The sequence below is a fragment of the Aptenodytes forsteri genome, unplaced genomic scaffold (genome assembly GCF_000699145.1).
Source record: "Aptenodytes forsteri isolate BGI_AS27 unplaced genomic scaffold, ASM69914v1 Scaffold46, whole genome shotgun sequence".
NCBI lineage: Eukaryota > Metazoa > Chordata > Aves > Sphenisciformes > Spheniscidae > Aptenodytes > Aptenodytes forsteri.
Window position 1 is genome coordinate 7159886 of NW_008794774.1, and position 13170 is coordinate 7173055.

The window sequence follows — 13170 nt, forward strand, 5'->3', positions numbered from 1 at the left end:
TTAAAGAAAATTTTGTGGGACTAATTGGGCTCAAAAGCAGATGGCTTAATTACGTGTTATGATATACTGTGATTTTTTAAAGTCATGATTCTGCCAGGTCAGAATTTGTGACCATGAATTTTAAGTATATATGTGCATATGTCTGAAGATGACTGCAAGTGCATTTTGCACCAGGTGCTGTCTAGGGCGAGATACAGAGCCCTACAGCAGAGGTTACTATTGGTCTCTGATTTTGACTCTGCTGAAACCCAGCCATGCCAGCCAAGTCATTTGTAATGATCTCCCCAACTCTTGGGACTTCTTCCTCTCTTGAATTTGAAAAAGCCTCTGGCAAACTCCATTTTCAGCTGGCACCTCCTGCTATCAGTTAAGCCTGTACTCCACTGGTAGCAGAACTAAACCACAGTAAGAGTTCAGGGCTCCAAGCTCAGTTTTAGCATTGCAGCTGATTTCAAGGTACTGCAGAGCTTGTGTGCAGTGAAGGTAGTGGGGATTGGTTCCCCACCCCAGGTACCCTGGGGAGAAGGTCCTACTGCGGTGTCCTGGCCTACTGGTCTCTGCCCCCACCTCTTTACAATGTCAGATAGCTGCAGCAATGACACATTACAGCCAACACAGCTTGCATGACACTGCTAGTTTTTCATGGCTTTGTAGTAGGCTTTATAGGCAACACTCACTCCCTGTGTTTGATGGAAGCGAGGGAAAGACTGAAGAGGAAATGTGAGGTGTTATCAGCTCCCTTCTGCTGTCAGGATCAGAAAGATCAGATAAGCCAACATTCAGCTTGCACAGACATCAGTGCAATGAACTGCATTGAATAAACTACTCTCACATCACAGAGAGGACGAGATTGTCTGGCCATGCTGTTCAGTGTGGTTTTCCACAGGTGGGAACAATCACTTTTACATTCTCACCTACAACAACAGAAAACAGTGATACACACATTCTGTTTTCCTGCCAGAGAGCAGGGAGTCCACAATGTCTGAACCAGCTCCAAGCCCCTCTATACCTCAAGTCACAGCATTTGCTGCTGCTTCCCCCAGGCTCCCTCAAATCAAAGGGGTGACGAGGCCTACACATTTGGGGTTGTTGTCTTGGGTTTTTTTCTTTTTGATTCGTACTCAGATCTCCTAGCATTTCCCAGTGATGGAGCAGAACTGCTGGCTACCTGTTCTGTCAGCAGCCACAGCATGTCTTCCTTCAGCAGTCACTGCACTGTGCTGAAAAACAATGATGGAAACACAAATGCTGCTTTGAATAGTTAGTATTGCTGAAGAGCAATTGCAGAGCATTACTCTGCTAAGGGTGGAGAGAAGTCATAATCAATCTACCTTTTATTTTCTAGACAAAATGCAGTGAAAAATATGCTTACACTCAAATATTCAACAGCTCACAGTGATGGTAAGAATATCTTTCTTCTTTTGTGAACATTTTTTTTTTCTTTTGTTAAGATTTCTGCTCCTTTTCTTAGTTGGCAACATCCCAATCATCTACAATTGAAATGTTGACACTACCTTTCCCCCCCCCCCTGGTTTTTTGGCACTATTTTCCAGGACTTTGTTTTCCCACAGCACTGTCTCTAAATGTGCACACACGTTATATTGGTGATTTGTAGACCTTTCAATTCCCCCCAGGCTCTGCAAAGAGAAGCACCAAGCTAATCGTCTCTTCTCGGCTGTGTCATTTCAAAGACCTTGTATGTCAAATTCTGCCCAGCTGACCCCAACTAACTCCATTGGCTTAACAGAGCTGAGTGACTCATTAAAATCATAAATACATTTATAGAGACCAGTGTTAACCACACTGGTTACCAAGGGTTTTGTAAACCTTGTTACCTAAGATGTGGCTCTGATTTCCCAGTAACATTATCTCAGACACTGCCATTCGAGAAAGCTTGGAAAATGCCTTTTTAAATCACGACTCCTACATGGTTCACAACGCGTTTCCGTTATATTCATTAACGCACAGGTGGCGTTTACCTACTTCCATATTTCCTGTAGTCATCCACTACTTTCAAATCTGAATATATGAATGATACAACAGTGCCTTATTAGTCAGCCTGAACACCCACAAAGCTTTTCCTTTCAGCTGCCCTACTAGCCTATTCTGAAGGATCTTGCTAATGTTTTGTTTACCTCTCCTGCTGTTGTGTAAGATTTCAGTTGCTGATTCTAATGTGGAACCAGGTGTGATGGATAAGGATTTTGTCTTCTCTCCCTAGGAAAAAATTAGCAATGAACAAACAAGAACATAGGACGCTTCTCCTAGTTAGAGAAGAACATTCTTGCAGAACTGCTGCAACTTTTCTCCACAGCCCATGCTTTTTCTTCCCCTCAGCACTAACTTAAAGCTCTCATTAGAATTGCTGTAGCAATAAGAATGCAGCAATCAGACTGCATATGGCCCACAAGAGACACACGACTATCACAGTTATTGCTACAATGCTGTGTGTGAGACTGGCGCAATGCGGGCTCTCTGCCTTTGCCACATGCAACTGCAGTAGTCTGCTGTGAGGTAGAACCCAAGTGGCTGCAGGTGAATGGAAAGGATCCCACATATTGCCAAAGGCTCATAATTATCATCTTTCAAGCATTCAGTGGCCTGATACCAAGTTGGTACGTCATGACAATACTTTGTGATATGTAAAAAGACGAAGAGACAGAGACGGAGCAAAGGGATTCTTGGAAGGATGATGGCTTTCTCCGTTTGAGGCAATGAAAAAGAAGAGAGGAATAACAAGCCTCTATAACTATTTTAAAGGCAAAAAAAAATTGAGATCAGTGTTTCCAGGGCTCGTTGGGTTTTTTTTCTTTAATATGGTGACTCTCATTCATTTTTTGGTTTTAGGAAGCAGTAAAGATGGCACTGAAAAAGTCTTGGTCATGAAACCTGCATTCTGGTTCCTTTTCTGCCACTGACCTTTCACATGTCCTGGAGCAAATAATTCCAAATTTGCCTTTTTCTGTACTCAAGAGAGTTGGTTAGCAATCTACTTTCACAGATAATAACTAACTTCAAGATAAGGGTCCTCCAAAGGTTTGAAGATGTCCCTCTGTAATGCAGTAAGGACCAATATTATGAAGGCAGCAAAGTCATGCTTAACCAACCTGATAGCCTTCTACGAGGTGACTGGCTCAGTGGATGAGGGAGATCAGTACATCTTGTTTACTGTTGACTTTACTAACACTTTTGACACAGCCTCCTGTAACAACCACGTAGACAAGCTATTGAAGTTCAGGCTGGATAAATGGACAGTGAGGGGTACTGAAAACTGGCTGAACTGCCAGGCTTAAAGAATTGTAGCCAGCGGCACAAATTCCCACTGCAGGCCAGTCACCAGCAGTGTGCCCTGGGGGTGCATACTGGGGCCAATACTATTTAACATCTTCATGAATGTCCTGAACAATGGGACAGAGGGCATCTTCAGCAAGTTTGCAGATGACACAAAACTGGCAGGAGTGGTTGCTAGACCAGCTGGGACTGCCAGGCTTAAAGAATTGTAGCCAGCGGCACAAATTCCCACTGCAGGCCAGTCACCAGCAGTGTGCCCTGGGGGTGCATACTGGGGCCAATACTATTTAACATCTTCATGAATGTCCTGAACAATGGGACAGAGGGCATCTTCAGCAAGTTTGCAGATGACACAAAACTGGCAGGAGTGGTTGCTAGACCAGCTGGGTGGTTTAGCCATCCAGAGGGATCTGGACAGGCTGGAGAATGTCCTGAACAATGGGACAGAGGGCATCTTCAGCAAGTTTGCAGATGACACAAAACTGGCAGGAGTGGTTGCTAGACCAGCTGGGTGGTTTAGCCATCCAGAGGGATCTGGACAGGCTGGAGAAATGGGCTGACTGAAATCTCATTAAGTTTGACTCAAGGAAATGCCAAGCCCTGCACCTGGAGAGGAATTAGCCCATGCACCAGCACATGCTGGGTGCTGACTGGCTTGAAAGAAGCTCTGCAGAGAAGGTCCTGGAGGGTCCTTGTGGACAAATCTGACCATGAGTCAGCAATGTGCCCTTGCAGCAAAGAAGGCCAACAGCCTCCTGTGCTGCATTAGAAAGGTGCCAGCAGGTGGAGGGAGGTGATCCTTTCCCTCTGCTCAGCACTGGTGAGACACATCTGGGTGCTGGGTCCAGTTCTGGGCTCCCCAGAAGACATGGAAGACGTGGAGACATGGACATAATGGAGCAAGTCCAGTGAAGGCCATGAAGATGATTAAGGGATCAGAGCATCTCTCGTATGAGGAGAGGCTGAGAGAGCTGTGACTGTTCAGCCTGGGGGAGAGAAAGCTGAGGGGGACCTTATTCATGTGTATAAAGATCTGATGGAAGGGTGTGAAGAAGACAGAGCCAGACTCTTCTCAGTGATGCCCAGTGAGGGGGCAAAGGGCAATGGGCACAAACTGAATTTCAGGAAATTCCACCTAAACATCAGAAAACACTTTGTTGTGGTGAGGTTGGTCATGCACATGAGGTTCGTCATTCCACCTAAACATCAGAAAACACTTTGTTGTGGTGAGGTTGGTCATGCACTGGACCAGGCTGTCCAGTGACATTGTGAAGTCTCCATCCTTGGAGATTCTCAAAACCTGACTGGACAATGGCCTGATCAATCTGCTGTGGTTAAACCTGCTCTGAGCATGGCGGGGCGGTCTAGATGGTCTTAAGAGATCCCTTCCAACCTCAACTATTCTGTGATTCTGTACATGTTGGGGTTAGCCTCACAAGGTAGTGGCAGAGATGTCCTCCAGTGGTTAGTCAGTGGTAAGTTTTCTCAAAATTTGTAACAGAAAACTTACAGAAGCAAAAGTCTTTTTTGTTATTGTTGGAATAGCTATTCTGGTCTGCAGTCTGGTGTTTGTTTGTTTGTTTGTTTTTCCAGATGATTAAAAATGGACAAAAATCTTTTTGTGTCAATTATGAAACAAAAAGAAAATTGATGATAAACCTCTGATAGCTAGTACAATTACATTATTTCTATCACAGATATGCACATATCATGCACAGGCCCCTGTGTTCACCTGCTGTTGCTTGCTGAGCCTGACTCATCTACATGACTGTAGGACTGCCACCTCCATCTGCCAGGGACATGGGATGATTCTGCCCGTTGGTCATGAAAAGCTCCCATGTGTTTTCCCCATTACATAGAACTTGCATGATATAGCTCTACTTTTGAGACAAAGACAAAAGACTATGCTGAAAGGACTGTTTCTGTGGGTTCAGGTATACCAGCACTAAAATAGGTCTATAATCTCTTCCAATATATTTTTCAGCATGATTTCAAAAAACAGTAGCCAGTTTAATGGCTCCTCAAGACAAATCTCTCGGCATGCCTGTTCCTGTCAGGACGCAGCTGAAGAGAGGTATCCCATGCAGATTAAAAACAGTCATCTTCTTTTTCCAGTTGGAAAATATTTAGAAATCAGGATACTGGATCGAAGGGATTTCCAGCTGTGGCTCACTTCTTAATCTAGACTATGTCAGTAGGATCTCATGGAAGAGATGAAAGAATTGAGGTGAGTTGAGATAGTCCCCTTTCTTTGTGTTCTCTTGCTTAATCAGTCAAAATTTAGAGATACTAATTCTGCACTGAACTACAGGTAATGAAAGCATTTCAGTCATGCCTGTGAGAGAAGCTCTAACTTCATCCTGAGAGAGGAAACAGTACCCTGTTTCTACATAGATTTTTTTATTCATTGTTACTACCTAATTGGTATTGGCTTTGGTATAAGAACAAAAAATAAAACATTCCGCATTGCTATTGCCATATTTTTGAGGAACATCTGTCTATTTGTCCCTGCCCTCTGCAGTGAAGAAAAAGGTAATACAATGCATTCTCTTTCATCCTCTAATACAGCAGAAACCTGGGTTACAACAACCAATCTAGGCTTTCCTGCCCTGTTGCATTTGCAGCTCAGGGTAGCTCCACGCAGAAATAAAAGGCAGAGATATTTTTTTTTCTTGTAACTTTTGACAGTGACGCGGTATAAGACTAAACTCTGACATGCAACATTTAAGCATTTAAAACTAGTATCAACACTTTGATGGCCCGCTTTTAAGATAAGCACATTAAATGAGATTTCAGCTATGTAACATCCCAAGCATACCCATCTGCTGCTGAGACACACAGCTGTTTCAGTTACTTAAGTAAAGCTTCTTGCCAGTTATTTCAAAAAGAGCGCTTAGAACATATTTTACGCTTCAGTTTATTCTAATCATAGCAAAAGTTTAGCCCAAAAGACACCTGCATTTGTAAAATAGTCTGCACAAATTTGTATGTACTTCAGCACTAGTCCCGAGGACAGGACAAGCAAGAGCAGCTTACCATTCCATGAATAAAATGAAGACCTAGGTTCTCAAGGCTGTCATAACCTTTTCTACTGAGGTTTACCAAGGCTTTTCCATAGCTTTAGGAGATGACAGAACACAATATCAAGGTCAAGACACTTCCCCCCACACCAGGAGGCTGGGACTGCAAAAACACTGGCAACAAAGCAGAAGAAAATTTTTCAGCTAAATTAAGAGATGTGATGTAGAAAAGTCTTTAAAATTATTAGTTTACAATGTGAAGATGAGCATGTTATCAGGGATCCCTTTTTCAAAGGTGAAACAGTGCTGGTTAACACTATCAAAATGTTTTGAGTTTAAATAAAGAATCCGGGCATTGAACTGCCCCCTCTGCATGAATATTCTACCATGAGGGCTGCAGTTGTTTCAGATTTCCTACTTACACCAAGTGGAATTGATGCCAGACAGCCAGTTTGCTTGTACAGCTGAGCTGAATTTACAGTCCTTCTCACTTTTATGGACCCAAAGAGCTGACTGGCTTGCATGCTTCATCCACTTGAAATACAACCAGGGCACAGTGTGGAGAGGACAACTGCTGCCAAAGTCAGAAATTATTAGATTTTCATCAGTGCATTTCAGTAAAGCAAATAGTGTTCTCAGACTGTTTTCAATGGACTGCTGTCAGCTCTTTAAAAACATTTATTCAGTTCATCATGCTTATTATGCAATAGGTCATGAGTGTTACTAAGTGTAATGCTGATAGCTGGGTAGCTAAAATTAATGCAATGTCTTTTTACAAATTACAGAATTTCTGCATCTCCTGTGGTAACAGGAGATGCAGGAAGTACATTACAGAAAAATGATGTCATCTTTAATCATATGGCTACTTTTTAAGAAGGACTTGTATTATAGGAAAAAGCTCACAAAACAAAAAGGAACAGTCAGGACTTTCAGCATGAGTCCTGAGGAGTGTTCCAGAGATCACATGGTTGAAGTCTCACCTCTTGAGTTTTTAATCTTATTTTAAGAAATAATAATCATCATCATCATTTTTTCATAAGGTAACTGGAAAACAAAGATCATTCTTTTTTTTAATAAGGATAGTAGTGATATGCTCTGAACTGTAATGTCTTTACTTTTAACAGACTACGCCTAGATTAAAATTTTTCATTGAAAACTCTCAGCTTCTTAAAACAGCAATTATATTCAACAGATATTATAGAAACATTGCTACTTATTAAATCCCAATTTGAACACAGTAGGCCAACACAGTAGTTTTTTAATCTAATATTTTCTTCACCGCAGTTCCGCTGAAATCCCAGAAGTCATCCTGTGGAAGCTGTAGGCTGCAGGAAAATCAGAACCAGCATATCCAGTATGAGAGCCAGAACTCTGTGTGTAGCGACACAATTAACAGACAGCATGTAGCAACACTCTGTAACAGACAGAGTGGTAGCAAGCAGCCTCACAGGGTTTGATGCAGCTCATGACCAGGTCACGCTAATCCTACCCGTGTCTTACTCTCACCCTTATACTGTTGCCAGTTGGCAGGTAATTTGTTCAGTCTGGTCTAGTTGTTTCAAAATGCCTTACCAATTTCTCCCCTTTCCCAAGGCACAGGAGACATCTGAGTAAACGCTAGTAAGAATTGCACTCATTTGCCATTGTCTAGGTACCAGCCACATTAGTGTGCTTTGGCTTAGGAGTTTTGAGTCATTTTATCCAGCATTTGAACGTGACCAAGTCTGGGATACAGGATTTCAGCAGCTGAACAGTGCACAGCATCACAGAAAAGCATAGCATATCATTTCCCCTTGAAGTACGATAGGAAATTGTATAGGCAGAACATAGATTATCTGAGACTGGTACTTGACAGAAAGATCCAAACACAGCCTTCAATTATGACAGATGTCCAAGACTAGGTTTCACTGCACATCTCAGCAACTGGGCAAATATATTTACACAGACTGTATATGATGAGAAACCAAGAAGTAAATAAAGCAGCACTTGCTTTTGGCCTGTAGTTAACCTATAGTTATTTGGCATAGCCCATTCTAAGGGTTATTGCTGCATGATGATTATACTTTCCACAGGCAAAAGAGGATGTCCAATTTATTGCTGGATTGTACTGTCTAGGGTATTAGCGGTAAAGGTTTTGATTTGCAGGATGCGTGTGGGCTGGGTGAGCAGCAGAAGATGACTGAGAGAGCCTTGCAGGGCCTCCTGCCAGGAAGAGAGTGTATCCAGCATCAGTAAGAGTCAAAAATGTCGCAGAGTGGAGACGGTGCATGCTGGACTTACGTATGGATTTTTCCAGTATGTCTAGAGAGACCCATGCTGAATTGCCATCTGGAAAAGCCTAAGTTTGCAGATGAATTTTGTAAGAAAAGATGTTGGGGATAACTAAAGGTATGGCGGCTCATCATGCCTGGCCTTTTCCACATGTCATTTGATGGTATCTGATGCATTCTCTCAATGGTAGCAGCACCATATACTACCAACCCTATTAAACGTGTAGAGACAGAAATTCACACAGTACAATGTATTTTGCTGGTTATTGCTGTCTTGTAGCTGTGCCAAAGAAAACACTGCACTCACATTAAAGAAAATAACATGGAGTGCACTCATTTATAGAAACACTTTCGGTCAACAGAGTCTGCGCCTAAGCAGGAAGCAAATGGAAATGATGTAACTTCACAAGGCACCTTTAAAAGAGATAAGATTTCAGAAAAAAACTCCAAGAGCTAAATTAACAAGGATTTTAAAATGATCAAAGGCCTTTCTGAAAATCCCCAAGTTTAGCACTTGTTTCATCAATAGGCTTGTGCTTATTTTTAAAACAGGCTGTATCTATATAAAGTAGGAAAGCATTCATAAGGTCATATCATTTCACCACGCCTTATCTGTATTTTGGAGAGCACATTGCATATTCTTGCTTTTCATTTTCACCTTCTAAAACAGATCAACACAAATCAAGAAGTTGAAAGATAGCTCTGTGCTTTGCCAGCAGATGCGGTATTGTATTCTCTGTTAGATTCAGTTCAGGATTAACTGGGTAAAATTTTCATCCCCTGTTCACCAGAAGATCAGACTCAGTGATTTAATAACTCCTTCTGGTTCTACAAATGGACTGACAAACCATTCAGCTAGCATCCAAGACCTCTACAGAGGAGAGGGCACTAACTGAAATACTGAGAGTCATTTCTAGACACCACATGGTGTTGCCATGTTGAAGAAATAAGAATCACTGTAAACTTGTGAAATGTGTCTATCTGTACTACAACCACAAACAATCATCTGGAAAGTCATCTGGAAAGTAGCTTATTGCACAGAGAACATACAAAAATTAGAAATCTTTAATAATGACAAAAAGACTCTGTCCAAACACTTTTAATTAATACCCTTGAACAAAATAATTTGTTACACAGGCCTTAGATGTTTTAAGGCCAGGGCATCATTATTATCTTTGCACTGCAGATCAAAGACTGAAGGAGTGTGGCTTAAGACGTATTTTTTAAACCAGAGCTTGTCGTACAAGGTCTGCAAGATACTTAGGATAAGAACACAATAGAAACAATGTTCATTTCTAGTTATTCCTTTAGAAATGCGATCAAACTTTAAAGAAAGGGTTTTATGATAACAGGAAGAAAGAAGAAGTTGGAAGAATACTGTCTCTCACTTCCAAATTTTGATCTACATTTTGGTTACTGTTTGATTATAACATGCACTTGGCCTGCTGAATCCATACTTCATGCTTACCATAATGAATACCATGCTTACTCAATGAATAATAACCCCAAGGATGTCTTAAGTGACAAGATAAACACTCTTTCGAGACTATCTTTAAAGCATTTACAGTAGCAGGCTACTGCCTACTAACCTTGATTTATTATATTCTGTTTCCTAAGCAGGAAATTATAAACCATCCAGAGTGTTCCCACATTTCAATAAATATTTATGGGTTTCTTTATTTGCAAATAGAAGAAGTCTATCAGGGAATGGATTTATCAGAAGACAGTGAGTTCATGAGCCAAGTATTGAGAGAACTGCTTATAGTAGACACTCTTTCACACTCCAATCTGGTGGAGATACTCCACAGGGCGTAAGTCCTTGGCTTTGCTCCTTGCGGTCACTGCTACCTGTCTACATGATCTTCAGTCTGCTATTTTTACAGACACATTGGCTATGTAAAGCTTGATTTTCAGATATGCTGAAAATTTACTACAGCAACCAAAGTCAAGTGTTCTCAGAGTTCATTAGTAATATTGGAAGATCTAGCTCTAACACAATATTACACCTTAACACAGTTGCTTGCACCTGTTTAAAACTAAGGTAATGAAACCTATCCCTTGAGCTGAACAGTACTTTGTACTCTATCCAAAAGTGATGGAAAGCCATGAAAATGCTGTAATTAGTTTCACTGAGCTTATGACAAAATGCTTTGAGGTCAACAGTTGTAGTAGAACCACCAAAACTATTCACAGGGGTTTTGTTAATCATACAATTCCATGCTTCTTTGGTGATCATTTTCTGTGGTGTTTCTAGGTGAGTTTTTCACAGGCTTTTGAATTTTTGTTGTGGGCTGGGGGTGATGATTGCCAAGCAATTGTCTAACTGTATCACATGCTCCTCAGTGTGCAATGATTTCACAAAGCATATTAGACTCCATGATGGTCTCAGTTAAATTTCATTACATGGCTATAAAACAGTTCCATGGACGAATTTGTTAGTCTTGGATTATATTTGTATCAATGCAAAAACACCTGCCTAACATGGTTAGCTCTTGTTTCTACATGCAATGCTATCATGACATAATATGACAAACCATGGAAGTGATGTACCATTTAACCATTTTCCTCCTGGGTCTTTGCACTCTTGGCGTCTGAAAGATGCATCACTTCCCTGTGGCCTTAATTGAGTATCACAGCCTTTCTGGCAGTACAGGAACATAAAACATGCCACACCAGATTACAGTAGCCTTCTGCTTATAGCAAAAATGTCATGAAGCAACTTTTCTTTCCTTTTTTATGCTCCTTCCAGAATTCTCGGTGACACTTATTAAAACTATAAAAGTGCTAGTAAAATAAACTACATAAATAATAAATTTTTAAAAAGTAGTATGTAAAACTTGAGCAAGTTTCACCAGCATGTCTGCAGCATACCAGTCAGTTGACATGAAATGTGTTATTTGATGAAAGAGCAAACTAGAGACTAGCTAAGAAACCTGTGCATTATTAGGGTCTGATGCAAGCCTACATTGTGCCTTTTTACCAACCCTAAGGAAAAAGGGCTCAAATGATCATGCCACCTGTGTAAATACTCTGCCTCACTTCCTGCACAAGTAACATCTGAGATCTCGCTGGGGGAAGAGGAATCATCTGTGAAAAGGTGGCATTTCTGGGACCCTGCTGAGGAAAGCAGAGAGCTGCCAAAGGATGACACCTCTGCCTGTGGCCATGGGGAGGCTGTGGGGGCTGGTTGAGTGGGGGGAACTCCCAGAGGAATGAAGAAAATGCCCCAGGAAAGACTTCGACTGCAACCCATAGCTTACATCTGACACGAGAGAGGTTTTCTGCAGGACAAATCCACTATTGCATCAGCTGCTGCAGCCTCCAGTTAAGTTTTTGTTTGGATGATTGACCAATGCTCTTCTGCATTGCCAGTTACAGGTGGCCAGATCCATAAATGCTCCTAATACTCATTTAGTAGTGTAAACTCCCACTGATGAAAGAAATTAAGTTCCCCTTGAAACATTTTCTCCCCTCATGCCCTGCAACCTCCATATCCATAGCTAACATTTGTGATTCCTAAGCCACCCATGAAGCACCTCTTTAGATCTTAGCCACTGACACTAGAAACATTTGCTCTTAACTCTGAAACAAGAACTGCCTCTGAATACATAGGATTTAAAACTCAAGACACAATTTCCATATCTTTGTGTCAACGGACTGTTTTAAAAAAAAAAACAAAATCTTTAATCTTTTGACTTTGGTTAACATTTTATCTTCAGGATCCCCATCTCTTCCCATCCTCCTGAACTTGACATGTAAAATATTCATAAATCAAAGAAGGTGAACACACCCCTCAAGGAGTTTTACTACCAAAAAAAAAGTGACGTTTTTCAAAAGGCAATAATCTCTACATTTCTGTGGGAAAAAAAACTGTCCAGAGATCTTCGATATTAAGTTCCCCTTGAAACATTTTCTCCCCTCATGCCCTGCAACCTCCATATCCATAGCTAACATTTGTGATTCCTAAGCCACCCATGAAGCACCTCTTTAGATCTTAGCCACTGACACTAGAAACATTTGCTCTTAACTCTGAAACAAGAACTGCCTCTGAATACATAGGATTTAAAACTCAAGACACAATTTCCATATCTTTGTGTCAACGGCTCCTTGACTGTTTTAAAAAAAAAAACAAAATCTTTAGAAGTCTGACTTTGGTTAACATTTTATCTTCAGGATCCCCATCTCTTCCCATCCTCCTGAACTTGACATGTAAAATATTCATAAATCAAAGAAGGTGAACACACCCCTCAAGGAGTTTTACTACCAAAAAAAAAGTGACGTTTTTCAAAAGGCAATTAACTCTACATTTCTTTGGGAAAAAAAACTGTCCAGACATCTTCGATCTTCTCCTCCATTTCCATTAAATATGAGGTAGCTGAGAATAAGTCAAGGGGGATTTAAAATCTGAGCAACGTTACTCAGTGTGCAGATGTCTATGTTATCCAATTATTTGCATTATGATCCATAGCGAAAGAGATTCCTTTACCTTTAAAAACAGAAAAAATAATACATGTGAAGCTAGATGCTGAACACAGCTAACAACGCAGTGCAGGTGTATCTAATGGGGAACATTGCCAAGAACTTGAGAA